General features: G+C 46.1%; 1 long non-coding RNA gene across 2 annotated transcripts in view; it reads right to left on the bottom strand.

The window, feature by feature from the left end:
- Nucleotides 1–442: 442 nt before the first annotated feature.
- Nucleotides 443–13,662, bottom strand: part of LOC134911192 (uncharacterized) — a 75,927-nt gene continuing 62,707 nt past the window's right edge. Inside the window, exons 3-5 of one of the 2 annotated variants that reach the window (XR_010176394.1) lie at nt 7,760–7,830; nt 3,299–3,619; nt 443–722 (exon numbers count right to left, since the gene is read on the bottom strand). This is a non-coding gene — a long non-coding RNA (uncharacterized LOC134911192). The remainder of the gene's footprint in view (nt 723–3,298; nt 3,620–7,759; nt 7,831–13,662) is intronic. The other variant, XR_010176395.1, reaches the window with a different exon arrangement.

The following is a 13,662-nucleotide window of genomic DNA, read 5'->3' as shown; positions in this document are numbered from 1 at the left end:
GTGATATACGGCTTGATTTATTTTACAGTAGCGCGCTGATGCTCCCGCAGATCTGATTTTTGACTCAGAGGATGACAGAAAATATGTTAATGTTGCAGCCACTGGGATTTGTAAAGAGACACCCACCGGAGCTCTCGCAGTTGCCTGCAACTGCTGAAACATTTGCAGCATCGATGCAGATCAGGCAAACATCGACCACCTGAGTGAGTCTGGGGTCATTAAGAATGGCCACTGAAACTGAGACACCATTTCTTGCATACAGGATCGCAGTCAGCGGCTGGTACGCAGGGCCCAAAGTCTGCCGACATGCTCGCATTTTTACTGCCATTTACCGTTACCTTACACAAAATGGCTGCCTCCTTTTAACCACCTATAATTGAATCCTCACTCTGAGCACAATCACAAATCAATCGCTGCACATTTCCTTTGTTACAGTGGCACATGCACAGTTTAATAATAACCACCCAATTGCGAAAACACAGGCACAGTGTATAACTAGGCATCACGCCCTATGTGCATACTGAAACTTGTATGGAAGGTCATGTGTGAACTATTTATAGAATTGATTAGTTTAAGTCAAACTGACCCATTCCAGTCATCATATGGTGCCATTATTAGTATATGCAAATAACCTTTGTATACATTCTGTCTGCCATTATGTCAGCGTCTGTGGGAACAATCCTTGCCTCTCTGCCGTATCGTGGTCTGAGTTGAGAGTTGCACTGAAGGAAGAAGTAAGAACATTGATAACTCCTGCTTCCTTCCACCCCACATCTGTATTCTCACCTGTACCTGCATGTGAATTTTGATACATTGCCATGACACTTGGGGGTCTGTGTACTAAGCCTTGGAGAGAGATAAAGTGGAAGGAGATAAAGGGCCTAATTCAGACCTGATCGCTGTTGTGCAAAATCGCAAATCGGATGATTATTGAACGACTGTGCATGCGTACGGATCAAACTGCGGAAAAATCCTGCGTTTTTTCTTATCGCTAGGCGCACGCAGATTGATTGACAGGAAGAGGCTGTTTGAGGGTGGTAACTGGTCGTTTTCTGGGAGTGTCAGGAAAAATGCAAGCGTTTCCAAGTGTTTTTAGGTGAGGGTGTGTGACGTCGGCTCCGGCCCCGATCAGCCTTTTTCGCACTGTAGGAGTAAGTCCTGGGCTACGCACAGACTGCACAGACTGGAAAAATAATGTGATGGTGAATGAGTTGCGAGCGGATTTGCAGTTGGCCGGCATTTGCAAAGCTTTTCGCTCGGAGTACGCAGACATAGATGGGACAGATTTTTATTCTGGCTGGGCAGCAACTATCCGATCGCAAACCTCTGCAAATTCACAGAGGTGTGATCAGGTCTGAATTAGACCCAAAGTACCAAGCAATCAGCTACTAACTGTAGCAGCTGATTGACTGGTACATTATCTCCGTCCACTTTATCTCTCTCCAAGGCTTATTACATAGTCCCCTAACTCTTAGTACATAGACCCCTTAATTTCTTATTACTGTAATATGCAGTGATAAGAATTATAATTATCAGGTCCAATAATAATAATGGTAGATATGCCCCTAAACAACTATCTATGCAGGACTATGCTGAGGGTGGTGTGTCTGGGGCTGATGAGGAAGGGGGCAGCATAGCTCCCACTACACTGTACATAAGGAGGAACCTAGTGCAAGGCATTGGAAGATATGTTGGGGTGCCAGAAAGATGGGTGGGGATGTTTGCAGAGGTGATGTGAGGTGGGGCAGTAGGGAACTGTTGTACTAATTGATGGAGAGAGAAGAGAGTGAGGGCAGGGGAAGTTTCCTGTCCTGGCCAGAGTGCTAGAAGGTCAAAGGGAGTAATTCAGAGTTGATTGCAGCAGCGAATTTGTTAGCAGTTGAGCAAAACCATGGGGGTCATTCCGAGTTGTTCGCTCGCAAGTGGATTTTAGCAGATTTGCTCATGCCAAGCCGCCGCCTACTGGGAGTGAATCTTAGCATCTTAAAATTGCGAACGATGTATTCGCAATATTGCGATTACACACCTCGTAGCAGTTTCTGAGTAACTTCAACCTTACTCGGCATCTGCGATCAGTTCAGTGCTTGTCGTTCCTGGTTTGACGTCACAAACACACCCAGCGTTCACCCAGACACTCCTCCGTTTCTCTGGCCACTCCTGCGTTTTTTCCGGAAACGGTAGCGTTTTTTCCCACACGCCCATAAAACGGCCTGTTTCCGCCCAGTAACACCCATTTCCTGTCAATCACATTACGATCGCCAGAACGATGAAAAAGCCGTGAGTAAAAATCCTAACTGCATAGCAAATTTACTTGGTGCAGTCGCAGTGCGGACATTGCGCATGCGCACTAAGCAGAAAATCGCTGCGATGCAAAGAAATTTACAGAGCGAACAACTCGGAATGACCCCCCATGTGCACTGCAGGTGGGGCAGATGTAACGTGCAGAGAGAGTTAAATTTGGGTGGGTTGTTTTGTTTCTGTGCAGGGTAAATACTGGCTGCTTTATTTTTACACTGCAATTTAGATTTCACTTGGAACACACCCCACCCAAATCTAACTCTCTCTGCACATGTTATATCTGCCCCCCCCTGCACTGCACGTGGTTTTGCCCAACTGCTAACAAATTGCTGCTGCGATCAACTCTCAATTAGGCCCAATGGTGATCATTCAGAGTTGTTTGCTCGCTAGCAGTTTTTAGCAGCCGTGCAAACGCTATGCCGCCTACCACTGGGAGTGTATTTTAGCTTAGCAGAAGTGCGAAAGAAAGGATCGCAGAGCGGCTACAAAATAATTTTGTGCAGTTTCAGAGTAGCTTCAGACCTACTCAGCGCTTGCGATCACTTCAGACTATTCAGTTCCTGTTTTGACGTCCCGAACACGCCCTGCGTTCGCCCAGCCACACCTGCGTTTTTCCTGGCACGCCTGCGTTTTTTCGAACACTCCCTGAAAACGGTCATTTGACACCCAGAAACACCCTCTTCCTGTCAATCACTCTGCGGCCAGTAGTGCGACTGAAAAGCTTCATTAGACCTTGTGTGAAACTACATCGTTCATTGCGCAGAAGTGCCGATTTTTGCCTGATCGCTGCACAGCGAATGAAAGCAGCTAGCGATCAACTCGGAATGACCCCCTATGTGCCTTATTCTTTTAAACAACCCTGTTACACAGTCTGAAGATAACTTACTGCATTGCATACAGGTTGCAAGAAAAAAAGAATGAAGAACATCTGATTAATTTCTTAGAACAGTGCTGTTTCAGCAATATAATATATATGACTAGATATAAGTTCTCTACTCACCTGATATCAGAAAGATCTGCCTTTGAGCTTCTGAGAAACGCAGTGTGGGCTTTACTTTATCTTATTATTATGTGATATATTTTACAGTTGTGGAAATACACTTGAAGTTTCTCATTGACATTTAAAGATGATGGCAGGCAGCAACAGACAGGGACATCGCTGGCCTTCAGCAATAACCAAGGTTGATGACCACAGGATCATCAAAGCCTTGAGCAGACTTTAGTTTCTGGTAGTAACGTGATCCTGGTTTTATATCTCCCAATAAAATGAGCAGCACTGTTGGTCCTCTTTTCACTTGTTAAGAAGATCAAGTGCTCCTGGCTTCAGGTAACATCAAAGAAGAAAAGATTTATCAGCAAATGCTTTAGGATTTAAGATTCCATTATAGTATATAACATAATAGGTGTTTTCTGCCACCTTGTGGTTAATGAGTATATAGCAACAATTGATCTAACTATTGGGCCTTATTCAGTACTGATCACATCAGCGATCGATCGCATTTTGCAGTGTTTTGACCCAGTGCACACGAGCAGGGCCCGTTCTGCAAGAGCAAACGCCACTGCCTGATTGACAGGCAAAGGGCGGTTGGGGGCAGGGACATGGCATTGCGGGGGCATGTCGTGGTAACGGGGGCGGGTTCGGCCCATTTTTGGGGCAGCCACATGACGTCACATGGCGGGGTCCGATTGCCTTCACAGCCAGGCAGCTCAGGCAGGGGGCTACCCTTATTTTTCTGGGTCAGCATTGCAATCACATCGCTGGCGGCGACTGGCATGCTGCGCAGCCTTGCCCTGTGCTGGTTGGCCCCCAGCATGTGAGTGTTAGCAGTTACAGTTTTGTTAAATTAACAAAACCACAAGTGAAGCTGAATAAGGTCCATAGCCTGCAAAGTTATGCGCAAACTTCATTTGTTTAAACATTTGAACTGAGAAGTGAAGGCCTTCATTTATATTATAGAACAAAAGGAATAATGGGAAATTCCAAACTCTAATTAATGTTAGTTTCCATCATAAATGATAAACTGAAAGAAAAGCATAGCAATTACAATAATAGAATAAGTATTTTTGTGTTCCCCTGGAAGTGGATTCTGGTAATAAGTTTGTACAACAATTATTAAGGGGGCACAGGGATAATCAGTTGTATCCCTATATGTAAAGTACTGTAACTCTTTCACGTGACTACTATCAGTGACGTGCGGTGGGGTGAGGCAGGTGAGGCAGAGCCTTTCCTGTAACACTAACGTCTGTGCTAGAATTTTTACTGTATAAAGTATATGAAAAATACAAAGAATCTGTTAAAAATATCTTCTTTGTGTTATTCTAATCATTTTATAGTCAAATCTCTGGAGTAAAAAGTCTGTGGCAGGTGAGGCAGTGACTCACCTGTGTATCTTTTCCACCCATCTCTGATCAAAACCCACCAATTTTCCAGGAGTTTATACTAGAGATGAGCGGGTTCGGTTTCTTTGAATCCGAACCCGCACGAACTTCACTTTTTTTTTCACGGGTCCGAGCGACTCGGATCTTCCCGCCTTGCTCGGTTAACCCGAGCGCGCCCGAACGTCATCATGACGCTGTCGGATTCTCGTGAGACTCGGATTCTATATAAGGAGCCGCGCGTCGCCGCCATTTTCACACGTGCATTGAGATTGATAGGGAGAGGACGTGGCTGGCGTCCTCTCCATTAGAATAGATTAGAAGAGAGAGAGAGAGAGAGAGATTGTGCAGACAGAGTTTACCACAGTGACCAGTGCAGTTGTTGTTAAGTTAACTTTTATTTAATATATCCGTTCTCTGCTATATCCGTTCTCTGCCTGAAAAAAACGATACACAGCAGTCACACAGTGTGACTCAGTCTGTGTGCACTCAGCTCAGCCCAGTGTGCTGCACATCAATGTATAAAAGCTTATAATAATTGTGGGGGAGACTGGGGAGCACTGCAGGTTGTTATAGCAGGAGCCAGGAGTACATAATATTATATTAATTTAAAATTAAACAGTGCACACTTTTGCTGCAGGAGTGCCACTGCCAGTGTGACTAGTGGTGACCAGTGCCTGACCACCAGTATAGTAGTATATTGTTGTATACTATCTCTTTATCAACCAGTCTATATTAGCAGCAGACACAGTACAGTGCGGTAGTTCACGGCTGTGGCTACCTCTGTGTCGGCAGTCGGCACTCGGCAGGCAGTCCGTCCATCCATAATTGTATAATTATATACCACCTAACCGTGGTATTTTTTTTTCTTTCTTTATACCGTCGTCATAGTCATACTAGTTGTTACGAGTATACTACTATCTCTTTATCAACCAGTGTACAGTGCGGTAGTTCACGGCTGTGGCTACCTCTGTGTCGGAACTCGGCAGGCAGTCCGTCCATCCATAATTGTATTATTATAATATATACCACCTAACCGTGGTTTTTTTTTCATTCTTTATACCGTCATAGTCAGTCATACTAGTTGTTACGAGTATACTACTATCTCTTTATCAACCAGTGTACAGTGCGGTAGTTCACGGCTGTGGCTACCTCTGTGTCGGCAGTCGGCAGGCAGTCCGTCCATCCATAATTGTATTATAATATATACCACCTAACCGTGGTTTTTTTTTTCATTCTTTATACCGTCATAGTGTCATACTAGTTGTTACGAGTATACTACTATCTCTTTATCAACCAGTGTACAGTGCGGTAGTTCACGGCTGTGGCTACCTCTGTGTCGGCAGTCGGCAGGCAGTCCGTCCATCCATAATTGTATTATAATATATACCACCTAACCGTGGTTTTTTTTTCATTCTTTATACCGTCATAGTGTCATACTAGTTGTTACGAGTATACTACTATCTCTTTATCAACCAGTGTACAGTGCGGTAGTTCACGGCTGTGGCTACCTCTGTGTCGGCACTCGGCAGGCAGTCCGTCCAACCATAATTGTATTATATACCACCTAACCGTGGTTTTTTTTTAAATTCTTTATACCGTCGTCATACTAGTTGTTACGAGTATACTACTATCTCTTTATCAACCAGTGTACAGTGCGGTAGTTCACGGCTGTGGCTACCTCTGTGTCGGCACTCGGCAGGCAGTCCGTCCAACCATAATTGTATTATATACCACCTAACCGTGGTTTTTTTTTCATTCTTTATACCGTCGTCATACTAGTTGTTACGAGTATACTACTATCTCTTTATCAACCAGTGTACAGTGCGGTAGTTCACGGCTGTGGCTACCTCTGTGTCGGCACTCGGCAGCCCGTCCATAATTGTATATACCAGTGACCTAACCGTGGTTTTTTTTTCTTTCTTTATACATACATACTAGTTACGAGTATACTATCTCTTTATCAACCAGTCTATATATTAGCAGCAGACACAGTACAGTGCGGTAGTTCACGGCTGTGGCTACCTCTGTGTCGGCACTCGGCAGCCCGTCCATAATTGTATATACCACCTAACCGTGGTTTTTTTTTCTTTCTTTATACATACATACTGCAGTGCCACTCCTAGATGGGCCCGGTGTTTGTGTCGGCCACTAGGGTCGCTAATCTTACTCACACAGTCAGCTACCTCATTGCGCCTCTTTTTTTCTTTGCGTCATGTGCTGTTTGGGGAGGGTTTTTTGGAAGGGCCATCCTGCGTGACACTGCAGTGCCACTCCTAGATGGGCCCAGTGTTTGTGTCGGCCACTAGGGTCGCTAATCTTACTCACACAGCTACCTCATTGCGCCTCTTTTTTTCTTTGCGTCATGTGCTGTTTGGGGAGGGTTTTTTGGAAGGGACATCCTGCGTGACACTGCAGTGCCACTCCTAGATGGGCCCGGTGTTTGTGTCGGCCACTAGGGTCGCTTATCTTACTCACACAGCGACCTCGGTGCAAATTTTAGGACTAAAAATAATATTGTGAGGTGTGAGGTATTCAGAATAGACTGAAAATGAGTGTAAATTATGGTTTTTGAGGTTAATAATACTTTGGGATCAAAATGACCCCCAAATTCTATGATTTAAGCTGTTTTTTAGTGTTTTTGGAAAAAAACACCCGAATCCAAAACACACCCGAATCCGACAAAAATAATTCGGTGAGGTTTTGCCAAAACGCGTTCGAACCCAAAACACGGCCGCGGAACCGAACCCAAAACCAAAACACAAAACCCGAAAAATTTCAGGCGCTCATCTCTAGTTTATACCTCTGCATCTGTGTATAATGCCCACATGCACCATTTGACTCATATATTTTTAACCCCTCCTTTCACCCAGGGGTACCAAGTATCACCGCACAGTGCCTGCACCTAAGCTATTTGGGATATTATTAGATTTCCCCATCTAGCTCAGGAATGCCATTTGCGAGTGTGGAGGGGCAGTTCCCACCCTGAATACCACTCTCGTTAAACTAGCACACCCTTTACATTTAGAGTGAATGTTGTTATAGTATGGTGATAGGAGTAATAGGCTTCAAATCACTGCGTTACCTTTTATACCTTCTACTACTTTGTTGCAGGTTCTTCCTCCGACGTGGAGACAACGCCACCAGTAAGTATTCCTAGAGTTAATATTTGGGTCAACAATACAATAAGGGTCAACAATACAAGGGGTCAACAATACAATTAAGGGTCAACAATACAATTGATTATATTAATTGTAATCACAACATAACATATACTAACAATATACTCCGCCTATACAGACAGTAATGCAACAGTAACAGACAGTAACAGCAATACAAAAAGCTGTTGGTAAATACCCAAAAAGACCAAGAGTGACCCGGGTACTCATATATGAAAAATATATACTCAGTTAGTTGGACCCGCAGTTTGTAGTGTGCACACAGCTGTTCATTAAGATTCTTTTAGGAAAGTATCCGCAAATATGTAATTGTGATAAACTCTCTCGAATATAGCACTATTAGTGTACACATCTCCTGAAGGTCACACTCTCCGTTCTTTCTGTACACTTTAGTTTAGGCAGTCCTCTCTCCTAGCTGAAAGTTATCTTAGGAGCGTAATGGGTTCACAGCTATTAACGTTGCTTTCCCTGTCAATCTGGCCTTTGTTAACTCCTCTTTCCTTCTGCTACCTGGCCTTCTTAAAGGGTACTCAATTGGAGGGGACAGATAAGCGAGCAGGGGCTCCCTCACTGATGCTCAGTAGCGTTAGTCTTTTATATGTAAGTCTTACTCTGAGTCCCTACTCTTATTGAAGATATCTCTTTCCACTTAGCTAGACTTCGGTTATGCAAACGATGGCCCCGGCCCTATTCAATCGGACTTTATGGCTATTAGGGCGTGGTCTTCCTGTGTACCACCCTGACCAAATTGGGTCTATCTGTCTTCCTCACCGTAGAAATTTGTGTGTACCACTAGTGAGCGCTATAGCAGGGACAGGATCCTTAACTATCGTCTGTTAACGTATTCAAGTTTATACAACCTCACATGGGGTCACGGCTTCTCACTCCCCTCCCAACATCTTTAATTATTAGTCTCAGTGTAGGGATTATACTCTTTCCTCGCAGATTGTTCAATTATGCCTATCTATTAGTATCCCACTGTTTCGGGTACTCCTCATCTGATTGCAATTGCTTATTGGGGCTACAGACTGTTATCTCCCCTGCACACAATGGGACCCATAGGGTGGACAGCAGATTATAATCTATGCACCTACAGTGGTTAAGTGTCCTTGGCTGTAATTGCTTACGTCCTGACGGTCTCTAGCGCAGTCAAGCTTCCAACACTGGGCTCAGCTAACTGTTATTCCTGCATGGAGTTGGGCAGCGTTAAGCACTTACTCATTCACCAGCCAGCCTGAGAGGTGAATTAACTCTCCCTCGACTCCTCCTCCTAACTCGGGGAGTGGCCTGGACAGCTGCCCCTCAGACGTGTTAAGGCTGCTTCCTCTCACCCGCGGCTCAGGAGGATCGCTGGGGATATCACTGGTGGCACCTCCCTCCTCACTCTATGCGGTCCCGGTGCGTACTGCCCACCTGCTCGGCAATGTGCTCCTGGGGCGGACTTCAGCGCTACTTCAGAATGGGACACGTCGCCCCGCTTCTGCTCTGCTCACCGCAGCTCTCTCAGGGCTGGTGAAAGGGAGCTACGCCGATACACTCCCCCAGATCATCCGGTAATCCTCCTGGGGCCGTCTTGTGATCACCGCTCTGCCGTTCGTCTCTCAGCTGCGCCACCAACTGCCGCTCTTCTCACCCCCACTTACCTTCCGGCATGCAATCCCTCTTGCCTGGCGCGACGGGCGGCTGGAGGTGGCTCGGCTCTCCAGTCCCCTCGTGCCCGGGTGTCCCCACTGTCTCATTGTCCCAAGCCTAGCCCCACCATTCTAAGCGAGCAAGTGGCTATATATATATATATATATATATATATATATATAGTGCATCAATAGTTAAATATACATACACATTAACGCAGTATGCTACATTATAGACAATATACAGAATGGGAATTTAGATATGACGTTACCATTACCCCTACAGCCATATCCAAGCAGTACTTTCTTACCCCCCCAGAAACATATAAACATACAAGCAATAGAGCACTACATATTGTGTGTAAATCTGACTCTGGTAATAACCAGTGCCTCCTGAGAAATTCACCTCACCGCACGTCCCGGACTACTATGTATCACCTTTTGCATCTGATTATAAACCATTGAGTGTAGCCTTGAGCTGTAAATCATACTTGCCTACCTGACCCTCTCCATGAGGGAGAAAATGCTCTGTTCCTGGACTTTCCTGGTAATGTATGATTGCCATCACCTGTGGTGAAACACCTTTCTTATTAATCAACTAGCTCACCACAGGTGATGGCAATCATACATTACCAGGAAAGTCCAGGAACAGAGCATTTTCTCCCTCATGGAGAGGGTCAGGTAGGCAAGTATGCTGTAAATTGTGCCCATTTCGAGTCACTCGCTTTCTCTGTATAATGGGGCAATTGATGAAGATTGGGGTATTCAGTAAGCTATGAGCCAGTATCATGAAAATGTTATTTCATTACTGTATTTGCATGTGTGTGAATTTGTAAGAACTTCAAAGGTGTCAGACAGCAACTTAAAGACCGCAGAATCAGACACCTGCACTTCCCGGAAGTCGGATGCCCATTGTTTCCCCCCAGCTGATCCATCGTGGATGCTCTCTGCCGCAGCAGTTCACCCGCACCTGCAGTCAGTCTCCTCTGAAGGCTCCGGCGTCCCACGTGGAATTATTCCCGTCAGCTCGGATCCATGTGCATCGCCATGTTGCAATAAGTCAGCTGACCGCTGCCACACCAATGACATTCCTCTTCCTAGTCCCCAGGTCAATCAGCACTCGGAAAGGGGGATAAAAGGCTCAGTTACTGCACTGGTTAATCGCCAGAACAACATTTCTCAATGCCTAGAGTATAAGAAGAGGTCCTGTGCTACCCAGCATACTGTTAGTGATTACTCCTCTAAGAAAACCATTTCAGTTTGCAGAAACATTTGTTCCAGTCCGGTGTCCAGCACTAAGCCTGCTGTACCAGCAACGTCCAGAACCACTGATACCAGGCCGGTGTCTAGCTCTATGCCCGCTGTATCAGCAACATCCAGAATCACCACTACCAGGTCAGTGTCCAGCTCTAAGCCCGCTGTACCAGCAGCATCCAGAACCACCAATACCAGCCTGGTGTGCTTCTCTAAGCCATTGTACCAGCAGCACTCAGAACCACTAGCACCAGCCCATTGTCTAGCTCCAAGTTCACTGCAACTGCTGCATTCAGAACCACCAGTACCGGCCCGGTGTCCAGCACCCAGTCCGCTGTGCCAGCAGAGTCCAGAACCACTGGTACAGCCCAGTGTCTAACTCCCAGTCCGCTGTCCTAACAGCGACCAGAAACACCCATTGCAGTCCGGTGCTCAGCTCTAGGTCTGCTGTCCCTGCAGCATCCAGAAACACCGGTGCCAGTCCTGTGTCAAGCTGTAGATGGCTCAGTCTTGAAGTATTCCTAACCAGAGACACTCAAATCAGCTGCATAGCACTCCTCAAACAAACCTCAAATGTTTAATACAAGCTGCACAATTTAAGCCACCAATTCAGAACATGGGGCCTAATTCAGGGTTGATCGCAAAAGCTAAATCTTTCTCTAATGGGCAAAACCATGTGCACTGCAGGGGGGCAGATATAACATGTGCAGAGTAGAGATGAGCGCCTGAAATTTTTCGGGTTTTGTGTTTTGGTTTTGGGTTCGGTTCCGCGGCCGTGTTTTGGGTTCGAACGCGTTTTGGCAAAACCTCACCGAATTTTTTTTGTCGGATTCGGGTGTGTTTTGGATTCGGGTGTTTTTTTAAAAAAACACTAAAAAACAGCTTAAATCATAGAATTTGGGGGTCATTTTGATCCCAAAGTATTATTAACCTCAAAAACCATAATTTACACTCATTTTCAGTCTATTCTGAATACCTCACACCTCACAATATTATTTTTAGTCCTAAAATTTGCACCGAGGTCGCTGTGTGAGTAAGATAAGCGACCCTAGTGGCCGACACAAACACCGGGCCCATCTAGGAGTGGCACTGCAGTGTCACGCAGGATGTCCCTTCCAAAAAACCCTCCCCAAACAGCACATGACGCAAAGAAAAAAAGAGGCGCAATGAGGTAGCTGTGTGAGTAAGATTAGCGACCCTAGTGGCCGACACAAACACCGGGCCCATCTAGGAGTGGCACTGCAGTGTCACGCAGGATGGCCCTTCCAAAAAACCCTCCCCAAACAGCACATGACGCAAAGAAAAAAAGAGGCGCAATGAGGTAGCTGTGTGAGTAAGATTAGCGACCCTAGTGGCCGACACAAACACCGGGCCCATCTAGGAGTGGCACTGCAGTGTCACGCAGGATGTCCCTTCCAAAAAACCCTCCCCAAACAGCACATGACGCAAAGAAAAAAAGAGGCGCAATGAGGTAGCTGTGTGAGTAAGATTAGCGACCCTAGTGGCCGACACAAACACCGGGCCCATCTAGGAGTGGCACTGCAGTGTCACGCAGGATGTCCCTTCCAAAAAACCCTCCCCAAACAGCACATGACGCAAAGAAAAAAAGAGGCGCAATGAGGTAGCTGACTGTGTGAGTAAGATTAGCGACCCTAGTGGCCGACACAAACACCGGGCCCATTTAGGAGTGGCACTGCAGTGTCACGCAGGATGTCCCTTCCAAAAAACCCTCCCCAATCAGCACATGATGCAAAGAAAAAGAAAAGAAAAAAGAGGTGCAAGATGGAATTGTCCTTGGGCCCTCCCACCCACCCTTATGTTGTATAAACAAAACAGGACATGCACACTTTAACCAACCCATCATTTCAGTGACAGGGTCTGCCACACGACTGTGACTGATATGACGGGTTGGTTTGGACCCCCCCAAAAAAGAAGCAATTAATCTCTCCTTGCACAAACTGGCTCTACAGAGGCAAGATGTCCACCTCATCATCACCCTCCGATATATCACCGTGTACATCCCCCTCCTCACAGATTATCAATTCGTCCCCACTGGAATCCACCATCTCAGCTCCCTGTGTACTTTGTGGAGGCAATTGCTGCTGGTCAATGTCTCCGCGGAGGAATTGATTATAATTCATTTTAATGAACATCATCTTCTCCACATTTTCTGGATGTAACCTCGTACGCCGATTGCTGACAAGGTGAGCGGCGGCACTAAACACTCTTTCGGAGTACACACTTGTGGGAGGGCAACTTAGGTAGAATAAAGCCAGTTTGTGCAAGGGCCTCCAAATTGCCTCTTTTTCCTGCCAGTATAAGTACGGACTGTGTGACGTGCCTACTTGGATGCGGTCACTCATATAATCCTCCACCATTCTATCAATGTTGAGAGAATCATATGCAGTGACAGTAGACGACATGTCCGTAATCGTTGTCAGGTCCTTCAGTCCGGACCAGATGTCAGCATCAGCAGTCGCTCCAGACTGCCCTGCATCACCGCCAGCGGGTGGGCTCGGAATTCTGAGCCTTTTCCTCGCACCCCCAGTTGCGGGAGAATGTGAAGGAGGAGATGTTGACAGGTCGCGTTCCGCTTGACTTGACAATTTTGTCACCAGCAGGTCTTTCAACCCCAGCAGACTTGTGTCTGCCGGAAAGAGAGATCCAAGGTAGGCTTTAAATCTAGGATCGAGCACGGTGGCCAAAATGTAGTGCTCTGATTTCAACAGATTGACCACCCGTGAATCCTTGTTAAGCGAATTAAGGGCTCCATCCACAAGTCCCACATGCCTAGCGGAATCGCTCCGTGTTAGCTCCTCCTTCAATGTCTCCAGCTTCTTCTGCAAAAGCCTGATGAGGGGAATGACCTGACTCAGGCTGGCAGTGTCTGAACTGACTTCACGTGTGGCAAGTTCAAAGGGCAT

This window comes from Pseudophryne corroboree, chromosome 4 (assembly GCF_028390025.1).
Source record: "Pseudophryne corroboree isolate aPseCor3 chromosome 4, aPseCor3.hap2, whole genome shotgun sequence".
NCBI classification, from domain to species: domain Eukaryota; kingdom Metazoa; phylum Chordata; class Amphibia; order Anura; family Myobatrachidae; genus Pseudophryne; species Pseudophryne corroboree.
The sequence above is the reverse complement of the archived record's forward strand: the minus strand, read 5'-3'. Positions and strand labels throughout refer to the sequence as shown.